This window comes from Falco peregrinus, chromosome 5 (genome assembly GCF_023634155.1).
Source record: "Falco peregrinus isolate bFalPer1 chromosome 5, bFalPer1.pri, whole genome shotgun sequence".
In the NCBI taxonomy this organism is placed as follows: Eukaryota; Metazoa; Chordata; class Aves; order Falconiformes; family Falconidae; genus Falco; species Falco peregrinus.
In genome coordinates, this window is record NC_073725.1 from 4408370 (window position 1) to 4425676 (window position 17307).

The following is a 17307-nucleotide window of genomic DNA, read 5'->3' on the forward strand; positions in this document are numbered from 1 at the left end:
AATGCTGGCATATGGTATTGTCTTTTGTAGACCATCAGGACTTACAACACAAAAATAAATTAAACCTGTGGTTAATTAGGAGTAGTGAAGCATAAATCACATCCTGACATACTTAAGACATTTTCCATATTTTTAAGCATTTTTTATAATTTAAAATTTTCTAATTTTTCATATAACGCACTTCCTGAATTTCTGAAAAGGAAAATAGAAAAAAAAATAATTTCTTAAAGGAAGGTGCTAAAAGCAGTTTTTGTTTTTAATAAAAATGTCTAAAATAACATGAAGTTGCCAGAAACATAATACTGAAAGCTAATTTCTTAACAGATGACAGTCATGCCCACTTCACCCATGCTGACCTACATCTTTTTCCTTAACTTTTATTAATATTCATCTTTCATTGACTGTGTTTCCCACAATTTTGCCAGCAAGTGGTATTTTTAGGATAAAAGGACTGAGAAACTCATTCAAGTACATCTGTTTTAAATGGTAAAATACAGAACGTATAAAGGAGAAAAACACCTTTACTAAGCTTATGCATAAAATTGCACTTTTGACATAAACTTATCTTTTCAAAGGCTGCTCAAGACTGAAACTCTATGTACAAAGTTTTCACCAAGTCCTGACCACAAAACTTGAAGTCTGCAGACATTATAGTATTTTCATAACTCACATTTTCTTCTAGAAAAAATACACTTGTGCCATACAGCTAAAACACAACCATTGAATTGAAATTCATTATTTTGTTCTATGCATTTAATTGTGAACAGGTAGAAAAATTAAATGCATGTAGAAAGTGAAGAGCTGCAGGAGGAATGTGGAAAAAAAATACTGTGAATTGTAATTTAAGTCAAGAAAATTTAAAATTGCCATATAAAATGCACGCAATCTTTTCTCCTAAGCATTATCTTTACACTGTTTTTTAAAGCACATCATAAAATTATCTCCAAAATATTCAAATCTTTTACTTTTGTTACTCCAAAATAACAAGGATTTACATCACACATCACATTAAAGATAAATCTTGGAATGACCAATGGCAGCTGGAAGGGGTACATTTGGAGAAGTTATATCACCAGCATTTGCAGTTTTCCAGTCTTCTCTTCTGTAGTCAAAAATAAGAAAATAAGTCAAGTGTCTGTCCTAGCAGCAAACAAACAAGGTGGCCACAGAGGCCAGCAGTTCTCCAGCTCCTATTGCAGACTGTCACCCTCCAGCATGCTAACTTGCCTGACTGCTCATCTGCATCTGGGGAAAAGAGCAAGATGGTTTGAGCATATTTTTACTTCCTGTGCAATGGAGAGAGTGCTGCAAAAATATCCTTTTGGAAAGACTTACAGGTTTTCCTGGAGTAGAAGAGGTGAGCTTCTATGTAACAAATTCTTTATGGATTAAACTTATGAGCAGCATTTCATGGTTAGCAACATGAAGATGTCAAGAAGAGCCCCACAAGTATCTGATTGCCTAACAAAACTAATGGACTAGTTTCTTTTTTAACTGAAGGACAAGCCCTCTGATGTGTCTCATTATAATGATCTTCCAGAGTAGAAAACTCACGCTAATTGGGAAAATCATAAAATTGTTGTTGTTGAAGCTACTCCCACATTGTTCCCAGAGTGAGATGTTGAAAGATTGTTCTCTAGTGTGATTTTATAATCCTGGTTAGGCAGATGAACAGCAAAGGTGATCATTGCTTCAAGTCAGTAACCAAATTCTAAAATAAAATACAGTGACAAAACAAGCAGGATCTCTTGTCACGCTCCAGTATCGTTCGCATCACCAGGAGAGGTGATTTCAGGAATAGATCGCTTATCATGCTGAATGGGTATCATACTTTTAAAAGGTGAAAGTCAAGAAATACAGAGTACGGTACAACACAACATATTTCTTGAGCACCTCGTGTTGTATTACAGCTCTTCATTTTGGTCATGCCAGTTCATTTAGGAAGCCCACACATCAAAATCCAAATAATTTATATTTGTATCAAGTAAAAAAAAGTTATTGAATTACTTGGAGAAAAAGATTCTGATCTGTCTCCTTATGTTTCTCTCCATCCAGCACTATTAGCTTTCTGAACAAAGATTTTGAAAGTGGAACAAATGGGAGCCATATGCCAGGCTCTGAATAGCATCCAGTGAAAGCTGCCTGCATCCTCCTGCTTCCCAAAACACCTACCCTAAAGCACAGTTCATTTAGACTGACCCAAAACTGCATTAAAAGCTTTCACATGTCACATTTTGCTTTTGCATAAATTATATATACATATCTAATATATAATACATACATATATAAGTTATATAGCATTCCCAGAAATGCAAATCTCGACCAACCACCAACCTATGCAAAAATTCAGTATAATTCCCAAAAATGAGATGTAAATTTGCCTTTACTCCCCATGGCATCCAGCAACTCACTTTGAAAAGTCTATCATTTGCTCTTGTGGGCTGTCCATACAATTCCAGCATACAGTATTTTAAAATAATTAGAGCTTCTAGCAAACGCTGTGATGCACTGGTTTTGCTGCCTTGTGAAGAGGGATCTGACTTAGTATTAATTTTGCCTGGGGATTCCACAAACTGCTTGAACAGAACATCTGTTGCCAGTTTGTACACTCGCAGCTCCATCTCTCCATCTTCCTCCCTGACCCACTCTCTGTGCCTGGAATAATTTCCTAGAGCTAGACGAGGACATGGAAAAAGCATGAGGCATTTGGAAGTTAAAACCAGCAGCTTAACCACCTTATACAGCAAATTTAAGAGGCTTAAACTCACCAACAAGTGGAGGAATTGTCAAGCTGGACGTTATGCATTAAGCATGAGAAAGTAAATACATGTGACAAATGCATTTCTTCCCATGTGAATGTAATGATTCTCAGCTAATGTATCTAAATTAAGTCACACATTAGTTATGTCTGAACAGAGCAGAGCGACAATTAACATTTTGTACATAATCAACCACTGGCTTTTTTATATTCAGAACCATTTTCAGGGATGCTGCAGGCCTGACTTTTCTTCAGCTGAGCAAGCAGCAAGATATTATTTCAACAACATCCACTTAAGAGTAAACAGTCTTTATGTCCACATGCACAGAAACAGAGTATTTCACAGGTAGCAAATTAAATTAATCATGTGGAAACAAACAGTCCAAATCAGGTTGCTACGATTTATCCAAAACCACTGAAGAGCCTTCCGTTTGATCTTCCCTGTAACATCCTGAATCAGGACTCGTGCACCACTGCTAACAGAAATAAACATGTAACAGCAACGCTGGTTTTCACAATCATTTCAGAGTACTCTGCAATACAAATGTATGCAGAAATGTAATTACTTTTGTGATGTATATAAAATAATATTATATTTATAATGTAATAAAATTAATATTTTATACATATAATATATTTTAAAAATTAAAATATTCTTTCTAAAGGAAGGTAAATCTTCCCTACCCTGCACTTAATAACATGTTACCTGTTGTTCTCAGACCCCAGCTTAATGACAGGATTTTTTCTAATAAATGGTGGCAGTTGTGGCCTGATGCTGCCAGGCTGAAGGACAATTAAAGGTCATTGCCTATTAGATTACACTAGCCTCATGACAGAGCGTATTTGGAAGCTAAGGCAGAAGCCCCCTAGCTCTGAGGAGCTGCGGAGTCTACATTTCACTCAACATCTGCATCACTTGGGCTTTCTGAGCTGGCCACTGTACTCAGATCCGTCCGTGTGCCACCTGCCTGGGACACTCAGGTGGATCGCAGCCTTGCTGCCTACCAAACACACCTTCAGCAGCAATATTCCATTTATCAGGCCAAGAACTTCTGCAGCACCTTCCACAGCAAACCCCACAATTCCTGCTGGTCATTAAGCTACTTTATTTCCAATACCTATATAAAGTCTGTGCATATTTATATACATGCTTTCCATACATATACCTGCAGTGATGCTATTACCTATGTGCTAATGATCTTTTTTTTAATCAAGTCTTAATGTGCACATTTCTTGTTTTCTGTGACAATGCCCTTGTGATTGAAATGCATACATTGTATCTAGCATGTTGTGATCTGACTTCTGGGCTATAAGTTAAATAAAATGAGATGTGTAGGTATGGAACTGAGAAACATGAATTTATCTTCCCACAGGTGATGATGCTAACAGTACAGCTGGAGCATCCCACACACAGCCAGATATCCAGGCAAAAGACAGTGTTAGTGGTTCATTATCCTTTGCAAGCCACTATTAAAAGGCCTCCAGCTTATAGCCAAAGATCCCACTTCAGAAGTGTTCCTCGAATTCTGTGCTGCTAGTCATGAATTAACCAAGTCTGAAGATGCTAACAAGATAAATCCCAAAATATTCAAATCTGCCTAAACAGATGCACACTAAATAATCTGTGGCTTGACCAACATAACTCTGCAGAGCTATTTATACCTTCCTCCATTAGAACTTGAAGGAAAAAAAGAAAACTCTGAAAGTCATTTACCTTGAGTTTCATTTCAGTCTTAATGGGGTGAGACTGACCCTTTCAGTATCAAAATCTTCAAATTTGCTTTTTCAAACATATAAAAGAGGCAGGAAAACACTGACAGGAACAAAACACAATGCATTTAGAAATAAGATTTTTGCCCTGATAAGATTTACAGAACCCTGAAATCTGTTCGTGATTTGAAAACATCTACTTCTGCTTTGAAAAATATATGCATTATACAAAGCCAAATATCTGATTTTAAGTGCAGAAAGATAAAGTTGTAAGAAATTCTTATCACTCCTTTCTTTCTTTCATTCCTTGTATTTCTCCAAAGCCTGTAGTCACTGTCCTCTGTACTTCCCACTGCCATGCAGAGATGACGACTATAGACGCATGGTACCGTTCTCCTACCACTACATCCACTTTTACTAAAGTATGGCTCATTTCAGTTATACTGTTTTGACATACTGACAATCTGAAAGATACTCAGCATTTAGGAATGTCATGTGTTTCTTCTTTTGACAAATACTTCTGTGATATTGTTAAAAAATATTCCATAAGAAATATAACTGCAGGGAGAAAACAAACTTGAGAATTACACAGCAAAAACCAGTGAGAACTTGCAGGCATTTCTGGGGGTGGGAAAAGAACAGCCTTAAATAAAAAATGAAGTTTCTCATTGCCAGTGTTTTGAACAAGACATCTTGATTTTTTCAAGTGAGCTTTAATGATACAGTGTAAAGCTACTTCACTGGGGGCAGGTGTTTATTTTTCCTCCACCTTTCATTTCAAGGGCCAAGTTTGTTTGTTTGTGATTGCAGCTGCTACAGTTTGTTACAGTCCGTATAGCTTGAGTGTTTAGGGATTCTCTTTTTTGTAGTTTAACTTTTTAAATTAAATGAGTATTATTATTCAAGTTGATGATACATTAAGTCATGGCAACTGTTGCTGGTAGAAATTGCGTATACCAGCCTTGAAAACAGGCTTTTTTTGCCAAATATATCCAAAGTCAAGTCCTATAATATAAATTTATTTGGCTTTGTGTATACACTTTCTGGAATAGGATGTGCAATTTCTATGAACTTGAAAAAAGTAATTCAAAGACAGCCTTTTTCACACCAGATTGTATCACCCGGATGAAGACCATAAGAAGGGTCTGAAAAAAACCAAATGCTTTATAACTATTCAGGATGAGGACTGATGCACTTTCTTCTATGGCATTTGGTACTGGCCAGTGCCAGAGGCAGGTATAGAGAAGCACAAAGTACATCTGTATAGGGCTTGCATGGCAAGGGAGGCTACAGGTGTGGCTTCTGTGAGAAGCTGCTAGAAGCTTCCCCTGTGTCCAACAGAGCCAATACCAGCTGGCTCCAAGACAGACCCATCGCTGACCAAGCCCAAGCCCATTCACGACAGTAGTACCACCTCTGTGATAAGGGAGGGAATTTACTGCACGACTGCAACTGCAGCTGGAAAAAGGAGTGAGAATATGTGAGAGCAAGAGCTCTGCAGACACCAGGGTCAGTGAAGAAGGAGGGGGAGGAGGTGCTCCTGGTGTTGGAGCAGGGCTTCCCCTGCAGCCCCTGGTGAAGACCCCTGTGAGGCAGGCTGTCCTCCTGCAGCTCATGGAGGTCCGTGGTGGAGCAGATACCCACCTGCAGCCCATGGAGGACCCGCACCAGAGCACGGGGAGGTGCCCAAAGGAGGCTGTGATCTGGGGGAAGCTGTGCCGGAGCAGGCTCCCGGCAGGACCCATGGAAAGAGAGAAGCCCACACTGGAGCAGGTTTGCTGGCAGGACTTGTGACCCCACAGGGCACCCATGCCGGAGCAGTCCTTCCTTGAAGGACTGCGCCCCATGGAAGGGACCCATGCTGGAACAGTTTAAGAACTGCAGCCTGTGGGAAGGACTTATGTTGAAGAAGTCCATGGAGGACTGTCTCCTGTGGGAGGGACCCCAGGCTGGAGCAGAGGAAGAGTATGAGGAGCCCTCCCCCTGGGGGGGAAGGAGCGGCAGAGACCACAAGTGATGAGCTGACAGCAACCCCCTTCCCTCTGCTGCTGTGGGGGAGGCGGCGGAGGATTCGGGAATGAAGCTGAGGCCAGGAGGAAGGGAGGGGTGGGGAAGGTGTTTCAAGATTGATTTTTTGTTTCTCATTACCCTACCCTGATTTGATTGGCAATAAATTGAACTAATTTCCCTGAGCTGAGTCTGTTTTGCCCGTGATAGTAATTGCTGAGTGACCTCCCTGCCCTTATCTCAACCCACAGGCTTTTCATTGTATTTTCTCTCCCCTGTCCAGCTGAGGAGGGAAGTGGTAGAGCAGCTTTGGTGGGCAGCTGGTGTCCAGCCAGGGTCAACCCACCACAACATCCATCACAGCATCCCCGGTACCCTGGTCACCAGCATTCCTTCACCAAGGAGTCTGCAAACACAGGGTAGATCAAAACCTCAAAACTTGCAGGGGGAGATAGTTGCAGGGTGAGATGCTGAATCATGCTCTTAACAGCTGTTACTTAGCTACCACCTCTTAATTAGTTGTTCCTTTTACATTTTCTTGTTAACTGTATGGTACTGAAAAAAAACACCAAACCCCAAACATAAATCATATGCATGCAACAATTTTAAAGGTGAAGCACAAGCTACATTTTGGCCAGATAGAACAAACAGCCTTCTAGATTCATTGTCTAAGCAACAGCATGAATTATGGCCTGAGGGAAGAATAATTTTACATTTAGACTTTAAAAACTTTAGAATTTCTGGTCAAGGGGTTACTGAAAACAGGCAAGTGAACTCTCACTATTCAGCCACCTCCCAGCACCATTTGAGCTCGTAAGGAAAGAAGCTTTGTCTCCAAATTTGATACATCCAAGTATTTATCTGGAAAATCGCTCAATACAGCCTACTTCTATAGGAGAGTCCCTGCTGCACAAAGACAAGAAGATGATTTAATGCAGTAACCCACCCGCACCCCCATTTCTTACAGCCAGCCACAGTTCTCCCTCACCCACTGCTGACCTCCCATTTCTTCTCTCCAATACATCCTCCAACAACAACGCATGAAAGAAAGGAAAGTGCATGCTGTCAAGGACTGATTTATAAGAAAACCAAATCAAGCAAAAACCTTTATCAGTCGTGCATGCTTTGATAATTGGTCATACAGTAAAGATACAGCATATGTGCCAGAAATTCTCCAAGCTCAGTGGTCTGCAGTAGAAAAACAACTCACTTTTATTTACGTTTTCATTCTTTTATGTTTACTTAAAGAACCCATTTTATCCATTAATCTCTTTTCCAAACTGTAACACTGCAGAGCAGAAACTGAATTTAATTTAGAAGTCTTTGGTAGTTACTCCTTGTAAAATGCGTTATTGAAAGTGAATTACTATCTGATTGTTATTTAGGATGCGGCAGTTAAAGCTTTCGCATATTTTATGATCTGTTGTCTTTCCCATTAGAAGAACAGAAAGGAAGGAGACGACAGAACATTAGAAAAACTGAAACTGTGGTCATTCTGAACAGCCTGAAAGATGATCATAAAATAATCATAAAATCATAAAATAAAAATAAAACATAATCTTGTCAAAATGTTTAACTTTGAAATTTTATTTCTGAATTATGATTACACTGCCTGATGATAGTCTACTAAATATGATTTAAGCTGAAAAAGCAAATTGAAGTAGCATATGCTTAAGTAGAAGGTTTTAAGGGGACTCTAACCATGAGATTAGAAAGAGCTGTCAATCACTCACTTGGAATCCAGGCTGCTCTGGAAACTTAACATGACCTTTTATAGCAAAAGTCTAAAATATACAAAAAGTATATTTTAGACCAACGTCATCTTCAGGTAATGTATGCTGCCTAGGTTTATGTGTTGTCTATTGCTCATTCAGAGGAGGGAAGGCAATTGGGAACTGAAAATATTGCTTATTCTTCACCTAATAAATTAACAAAATACCAACAAACTCTGGAAGGGAACAGCTTTTACACTGCTTAAGTACAACCAGAAACAAATCAGTACAGTGGTACAATTGTGCATTTCTGATTTAGTAAATTAGTCTTACGTGTGTTGCATATTTTAAAATTTAGTGTTTAAAACTTCTTTTTCAGTATTTTAACCAATTTCAGTGGAAATACAGCTTACCACAGATTACATACAGAATATGATCTTACTTACCATTCCAAGAGTAATAAAGTGTAAAGCTAAGAATCAGAATTAGACATATGCAATGCTACATAAATTCTTAATTAATGAAGCAAATATGTACAGCTGTCTGTGAAAGTACTTTGTTTTGCCAAGCTAAGTTTATTACCAAATATCCACATATAGTTCATTGTGTTTTACTGAGATTCAGTCTTTCCATATCTTCATAAAAAGCAAACATACAAAAACGATTAAAGCAAACAAAAGATGAATTATTCTGGATTTAGGGATACTTGTCATTTTCCCAGTATCACCTTAATTTACATGTCCACAGAGATATATAGCATGTTTCTTCTTTATGGGTAGGGAAATCAGTCTGCTTTGTTTATATTTTTGAATCCCCATTTCATTACAACATGCTAAATTTAGTCAGAAGTTTACTTGCTATAAAAGCCAAAGGCACAGAAAACTTGCAAATTTATACTACGCTTATGGCAAATCAAAATCCACTGAACTTTTCAGTTCTTAACTTTGCAGCCTGTCTCTCTCCATCCAGTTTCCTTCAGAGTCCCAGAGCTTGACCTAAATGATGAATGCTTTTTCCATTTCTCCTGAACCAAATGTTTTCTCTCAAAGCTGCTGGTCAGATGCTGGAAGGTGTTACAGGTAAAACTATAAAGTAGCATACGTTAGAACACCTTTTACCTTGCCAACCACTTGTTAATATCATTTTGTTCAGCTATGACAAAAATAAAAGCAGCAGGTAAGGAGCGGCCCAGCATTAATGTTAAAAACTGCATTAGCAAATGGTTTCAACCTTTAGAAGCAAAGAGTTGCTGCTCAATAAGAGCTGCCTTAAAATTACACGTAAAGGAACAGGGCACTTTTGCAGTTCTCCTTATCCTTCTCAGCAGCAACACCAAATTCTATCGATGTCTCTCAACCAGAAAAAACATGCAGCTTTTTCACTGCCAACACAGTCAGCACTGCTGTCTCTGGACTATGATTGTAGCTGACAGCATTACCTTTTAGCTAATGTAAGAGCCCCCAAGAATTAAAATTATTTCATTTTTGTAGCACCTGACAGCTTGTTAGCATTTCCAAACACCTGCTGCACTACAGAAGGACAATTTTCTAGTACTAACATTGTCACTAATCATCTAGTATTACACTTTTAAAGTAGAATAATAATTTCTTTTATTTTTCTGAAAGCACAATTCCTGCTGCTTAAAATAAGCTACTACTTGCAGTACGTTCAAACACACCTGTGGACAGCTGTCAATTTGTTCAGATATTTAAGTACTGAAAAAACTCCTGGGGAAAAATATATACACGGACAAAAACTGGGGGGTGGTGAGTATAAAGAATCTTTTTATTATTTTTTAAGGTAAGGCATCATATGAAATCTGGTCTTAGATCAAGAAGTTTTCCCTTTTTTTTTAATAACTTGCCAGCCTCCAAAGATACAGTAGCAGAGCCCAGGTCTCCTCCAGGAGATAGGGAGGCACAGAATTCACCCGGACAGAAGGGAAGGTCAGCGAAAGTTACAGTAAAACATGCTGCTGCATTGAAATCTTCTTGAAGTTTTTAATAATAATTTTATACTATATTGCTCTGATGCTCGCTATCACGCCTGGAAGTTACCAGCCAGCATGTTTTACTCCCTACCAGATAAGACTGTGCCTGGTCTTCTGCCAGAATCTTAATGTTCTTCCAACATAATTTCAGCTGACAGGAGAACGTATTTTTCTTCTCAAATGTTCTTGCTATGGTTTTGTAACTAAAAAGCATGTGTCTCCATAGTAGATGTTCTCTCCCCTGTGGCACATGCATAGAAGTCTAAGTTTTTTAAAAAAAAATCTTATTAAACAAATACTGCAAGTGTTTCATTTTCCTAAATATATTTCTATTTATTAATCACCATTGATAATTATCTTTGGTCAGGTTTGACCTTTTTCCATTCCTTATATATGCTTTGATAAGATTTGCAACAAAAAAAATCCTCAACTGATTACACACTTGGACCAACAACTGAGGATAAAACAAGATTAACACACATTACTACAGAAGCACAGTGATTGTGAACTTTACACAGGTGTCTTTAAAAAACTATACTGTTAACATATTACTTTAAAGATTGAGTAAACTTTATTTCTTCTTGAAAAGTACCTAGTTTAATCATCATATTTCTCTGCTTAGCACAGGAAACCTCTGCTAACCTAAAGTAACAATATAGGGTTTATTTTTCTTCAAATACTTACTGCTAAAAGAACTTGCCTTATGAATTAAAATGAGGATATGACCTTTTTGCAAAAGCACATGGGAGTAAAAGGCATTTAAACTAGGAGTCAGTGAATGAGCAAAAGAGTCACTAGAGGCCAAAAACATATCTCATTGACTATTACACATGCCAAGATTGAAGATTCAGTCCCACATTCTCATTGCCATACTACTAAAGAAGTCCACCAACAACTGCAGCCTTCTTTTCCCCTCTCATGCCATTGGCTTGCATGCAAAACCTTTGCTGTTGCACAGCTGGAAAGCAAGGGGCTTTGAAGCTCGTAATAAATACATTTCTAAGGGCACCCTTGAAATGTGACAAATCTTCTGCCTTCTGATGTATATGAAACATTCTTTTCATTCTCCTCCTAGTGGACAAATAAACAACTTACCAGAGTTTACATAAGGAAAGAAAAAGTTACCCAATTTTTTTTAGAAAGATACGGCTGATGGAAACATAGGTTCAAACACAAACCAAAAGACAGAGACAGTATCTTAGAGCTACTCTTAAAATGAGGGGGAAGTTTTCATGGCTTTTCCAAGCACAAAACTGATTTACATCAGAGGACTGACTGAGTTCATGACATTCTGATGAAAAGCATGTGGTCCTGCCCAGTGAGAATGCAATGAAAACATTTTCAGTGGTAAGAATCTGCACTACCTATATTACTTTCTGGAAGCAAAATGCAGAACCTTACTTTGCATAATTCTCCTTGTAGTGCTAGTAAGAAGGCAATTTGTTCCTGTTGCCAAAACGCAGGGTGGCTATCCTGGTTGTCTCTGGAACAATGAGACACATAGCAGTTGCTACTTTCCTCTGTGTAAGGAATCAAAAATTTGATTAACAGGAAACAAGATTCATGGTCTTCTCTTGATAACGATCTCATGATCTAGATTCATGATCTAAGTCACTTTTGGTTACGCTAATTACCTATTTTAAGCGCGTGAGTTCATAGTCTCTCCCAAGGTAGGAAGCAGTAACTATTAAAAAGATCTGAATTACCATGTCTGAGGCAAACAGTGTTCCTACTGCAGGGGGATCAGTCTGTGGCCTTGACACCACAGGACCAAGGAGTTCACAACCTTTTCACACCACTTCAAGCCCAACATCAGCCTGACAAGTTTGGCATTTACCGGTGACAACTTGCCCTAAAAGATGCATTTAAGCTATGACTGATTTACAATGCTGTATTAACGAAACTGTGCCTGTACATTTGATCCACCTTTTCATAGTTTCAAAACACATTTAATTTTACTGACACAAACTCTAAAAATGACTTTGTTCTGTAATCATACTGAATCAGCAGTCCAGTTTCAAACAGCTCCTCTGTCTAACCAGGTTTTATCTGTTTAAGACTAAAGTACCTATGATCGAAACTAAAAGTTACAAATTATGCTCTTATGAGGTCAAGTTATCCTGCTTCTTCACACCTCCCTTCCCATAGATGCCCATCCTGATGCTCATATGTATAGTTTATTTTAGTCTTAAACAATAACATAAAATCAATCTGTATCAATAGCAACTAGTAAGACAATAAGTTGACAAACATCCTTTTTCTCCCCTACTCCACTTTTTTTGCAGGAACATCATCTACCTATGCTACTAGCCATTGAACAAGTTAGTGCAAGTGTTCATAACTAAATCCACAAGAAACACATTGGAATTCATCTGGGAGAAGTAGCTTAAACTCATAGACATGAGCTTGCACACAAAGAGCAGCTAGGGTTGTGCACACTGGTTATTCTTGCATTTACAGATACATGCACACTGAAATTTGACCTCAGTTTCCTTTGAAAGAAGTACTAAATGGCAAATGGCACATTTTAGCACAGAATTTATATCTGTACAAAGAGCTTCTCATATAAGACAGTTAGCAAAGAGCCAGCAGTCGAGCTGTCAATATTCTCAACTCTTCTGTCAATATTCACCTGACAAAGTAAAGTTAAATACCTTTCGTAAGATTTACTATGTCAGTGGTCCAAGTGAGAGATGTACATAATATTTATACTGAAAAACTAAGCTAGGAATTTTAGGTTGGCAAAACTGAGACAAAATACAAACAAAAGAATACACAGGGGCTCCATGAAGTTTCTTAATAAAATTTATGGTTGAGGATCACTTCCTTCATTGTTTTTTCCTACATCCAAGACAGCAGTAAAAAATTCCTCCGAAGGGTCAGTAATACATGGAAACTGCTTCTGTAAGAGCCACAGGTTCAGTTTTCAACTGTGTGAAAACACATTTAAGATAACTTTAAGGTGAATTCACTTTGAGCACCAAGTACCGTTTTTTTCCTCTTCCAAAGGCATAGAGCTATTCAGTGAAATTACACCATGTGAGATTTAATGTATCTCAGAAAAAGGGTATTACAAATTAATGCATTCCAAGAATATATGCCAACAGGATGGTACTACATCAGTATGAAAACAAAAATATTATTGTTAAGATAAATACCAGTACTCATTGCAGCCTTCTGCTACAGCTATTGGAGGAGCAACAAAACATTCCCTTTCTATAACTGTTCAAACTCGTTAGTATTTTTACCCCTGTAGATCTACCACCCTTCCTTTCAATGGACAGCATTCTTGCACTGGAAAGATTAGAATAAAGCAGTGAGGTCTTGCCCTGACTTTTTCACAGGTTTCCTGCATGACTCCACGTGCAGTCATGAATATATCTGTTCCACAGGACCCCCCCCCCGCAAATAAAATAACCACGTTGCACACTGGGACAGGGCAGGTCTATATTAATTTCTGCCAGGTACACTGAAACTTTTTTGAAAGTCATTAGACAAGCATAAAACATTGCTTTGCTACTTAAACATAAAACTTCCCAATACAAACAGCTAACTGTTTTGTAATTGTGTTTGATAAACTCTGCTATCTGCATAGGTAAAAGGATCCTATAGCAATAGGGCACCTCCCAGAGAGAGCCCATTGTAGCAGTACGGCAGTACCTACCAAAACAAATAAACCAAGTATTTTCCAGTCTTTGGTCTCCTCCTCCAACTCTTTTTCAGCTGCTAATCTGTAGAAGCTGAAAACACACATGGACATTACTGTGCTTTACAGCATCCACATCTAGCAAAGATTCAACCCTTGTGCCTGCTACATACTTCAGTTTTCATGACTCATCTCCAGCTTTCCAGAGGAAAGGAAGTCCTGCTGGGCAATATACAGCTAGCAATACCTTTTACATGCTCACACAGAAACTGTGAGAGATTTAGTCTAAAAGAATTTGCCAAGCTTAAAGCAGTGACTAAGCCTACACACATACAGATGTGAGTATAATGGGAAATCAGTGCAGAACAGCAGTGCTATATTCTGCTTTACAGGTAAAAGATCCATGTAGGCCCGTTAACACTAATTTCAAGACATTAGTTTATATACAATCACAGCACTGCAAGAACTGCACAATTCAGAACATCTAGCCTTTCACAACCGCAAACAAATATGTAAATTATATGCATGTAAGACTTAGATCATCACACCTGTCCTATGTGCCCCATAATACTAATTTAATGCCTATAGGTTACAAAGGCCAAGAATATGTTAAAAAAATGTTAAAATGTAGCACAAGCAGCTAGCCGGGAAGCTCAAGTACATTATCAATGTCCCTACCCCAAAATATAAATTATTAAGTATTCAGGATGCACCGTGAGTACTTTGACATGCTATCAGAGAAGGTAAAACACCACAAGTGCCATAATTGGCAATATGACTTGGGACACAATTTTATTTTAATGATAAATCTCACAATTAGCGAACACTCGGGCAAAAAACATGCCCGCCAGCAACACACACAGTTTCTCAATATCACTGGTAACAATCTCAACCTTGCCAAAAGCCTATCTTTGGCTGCAGTCTATACAGAGCATTTCAGAATGAGACACAAAACACAAAGAGCGCAATGGGTGAGAATCCTTTCCTGGTAGGTGACCAGTGGAAACCCCAAAGCCTAAGATTAAAGGGAAACCGTACAGCCCAACAAATAGTTTTTCCCGTTCCCTTAAAAATAACACAGTTCTGAGGTATTTTGAACAATTACCCTTATCTCAGCAGAATACAAGGTTACATTAGCACAACTTCAGGTTTACCTATTCGATTTCTTTGCTAGGTTCTTCAATTATTCTACACATGCAATTAAGCACAATGTATCATCCCAAAAGGGGGCTGAAGTACTGCCTCTATGCCAGCTACACTGCAGTCCTCTCCCATTCTCCATTGATGGAGTGATTCTTCATGGCAAGCAGCTTCTTACACAGCTTCTTTCATCAGCTGCCCCTCTAGGGCAAAACAGGCTCCACATAAATTTAATTTCTGCTTTCCTATAGGGAGGGCACCACATCCATGATATAAGGCAGACCAACTTACAGTAAGTGGGTAGTCTTTCAGTGCCAACTATGAAGAATCTAAATCTCCTCCTCCTTTACAGCAGTGAAAGTCTGAGCAATTCCATTAGGCAAGATGTGGCAAGCTCACAGGAGTCTTGCGCTGGATCTGAAAAACAAAAAAAGAAAGTCAGATGAGAAATAAAACTTCCTGCTGCATTGTCCTTTCATACCTGGGAAGCACACAAAGCAAGGAGTACAACGTACGAGTATCTGGAAAATTTTCTACCTTGTTTTTTCATGTGTTCCACCCCCAAAAATTACTTCCCTAAAATACAGAACCTGCAGCTACATCTTCCTTTCCTGAAACATACATATTAGAAGTTCAGGTTAGCAACATTCTCCTATATAACTAAGCAACTAAGTTTCAGTCTAGTAACACACTAACAGAGCAATGCATTTTTTAACAGAAATCTTTCTTGCCCCAAGGATCCAGAATTCTTCACAAGTGTGTAACTCTGCTGAGGGTGTAGGGAACCCACTCAAACAAACATCTTGTCAGTACAAAGAAAAGACACAGAATAATCCTGTACAGAAAGATGCCAGGGTTACTACTCTGACAAACTCATACCACTATTAAATTGTTGCTTTGAAGCACTAAACACGCAGTTTTAATATTTAGTCAAAATGCACTTTTTCTGAAGACAATCCAGCCTTACGGTTTTAGCAGCCTGCAGAACTTCTCTGTACAATATGAATACTACCAAACAGAAATCACATATGACAAAGTAACACAGCTTTGTGGTATTTTTGAAGAATTACCCTCATCTCAGCAGAATATAAGGTTACATTAGCACAACTTCAGGTTTACCTATTCCATTTCCTTGCTACGTCCTTCAGTTCTTCTAGACATACAATTAAGCATTGACGTGCTTTATTTGAGCTAAAAAGGATCAATGGTTTAGTCTCTATATTCATAGACCATACGGTTCTTCATTCCAATGATTAGATTTGAATTTCTGTTCCACCGAGTCAGGTCGCATATCAGCTTGATGCAGCTCCAAAAGGCTGTAATCAATACCAGAGTAACCAGTGTCTGGGCACCACGTATCATTTACTGTTTATAAAAACTAGCACATCATTAAGCTTCCTCCAGTGCTCCAAGGCTTTCCCCAGCTTTCATCAAAATCAATATGAAAAACAGAAGTCTTCCAATTATTTGTACCCTAGATTCAAAACCAGTATCCACTGTTACAATTTATTTTTTCTTAGTTATTATTTCTATCTGTTCTCAATAGACCACACAGCTTCATTTCAGTAATGAACTAAATTCTTCTGAATTTCTTGAGTTATTTACATTACTACCCTTACTGAATATTATTGTTAAAGTGTTAGCATATTTTCCAAAGAAAATAAATCTTTTTCCCCGTTCTCAACTCACTGAGCCGAGTTTTAAGCAATTCCTCTGTCTTCTTGTATCACTTGTCTACAATTAATCATTTCTAATTTCATGTTTACACTCAATTCCTTGCTGCTTCTATGTGTTACATTCCTGAAAATGCTACTGCCCCAGCTGGTTTGGAGTCTAAACATCTGTGATTTAATTTTAGGATTAGTTTTTTTAATGTATAAACTTGCGTATTTTTAATAACCCAAATATTAAGGGCAGAAGTCTTTAAAACTAGAGTAAGAAAGAACACTTCACATGTTAACTTTGATATTTTAGATTAATCTAAGGTTCTTTCATTTGTGCTGCCTTTTAAGATTAGAGACCTAAAATAGGTATTAATACAAGAGTCTATTGACTTTTTTAGCTTGTATGAGCATGCAGAGGGCAGATGCAGCTGAAATAATAACATATTTAAGTGATGAGCCAGCTTTATGATTTTATTACTCAGACTTTCCCAGATCTATGGCAGGTGTTTCTCCCAGTAACTCAAAAATTAAGCTGCTCTACACCTGAAACTTCCAACTAATCATATACCAAAAACTTCTCACGGTTAAGGCAACAACATTACCTTATGGTAAGTCTTTCAAAAAAATAAATAAAAATACCTAGGTCTGAAAAAATAGTGCCTTTAATTCTTTGTGTTGCT

The 17307-nt window shown here is 38.1% G+C and overlaps 1 protein-coding gene across 13 annotated transcripts in view; it reads right to left on the reverse strand.

The window, feature by feature from the left end:
* OSBPL3 (oxysterol binding protein like 3) overlaps positions 1–17307 on the reverse strand; it is a 90286-nt gene that overhangs the window by 55211 nt on the left and 17768 nt on the right. For 11 of the 13 annotated variants that reach the window (XM_055804028.1, XM_055804025.1, XM_055804019.1 and 8 more), the window contains one exon: positions 15255–15380. The exons of 1 other annotated variant lie outside the window; for it this stretch is intronic. The gene's annotated coding sequence lies outside the window, so the exon portion shown is untranslated. Of the gene's footprint in view, positions 1–13841; positions 13861–15254; positions 15381–17307 lie in introns of those variants that run through there. One more of the 13 variants, XM_055804030.1, reaches the window with a different exon arrangement.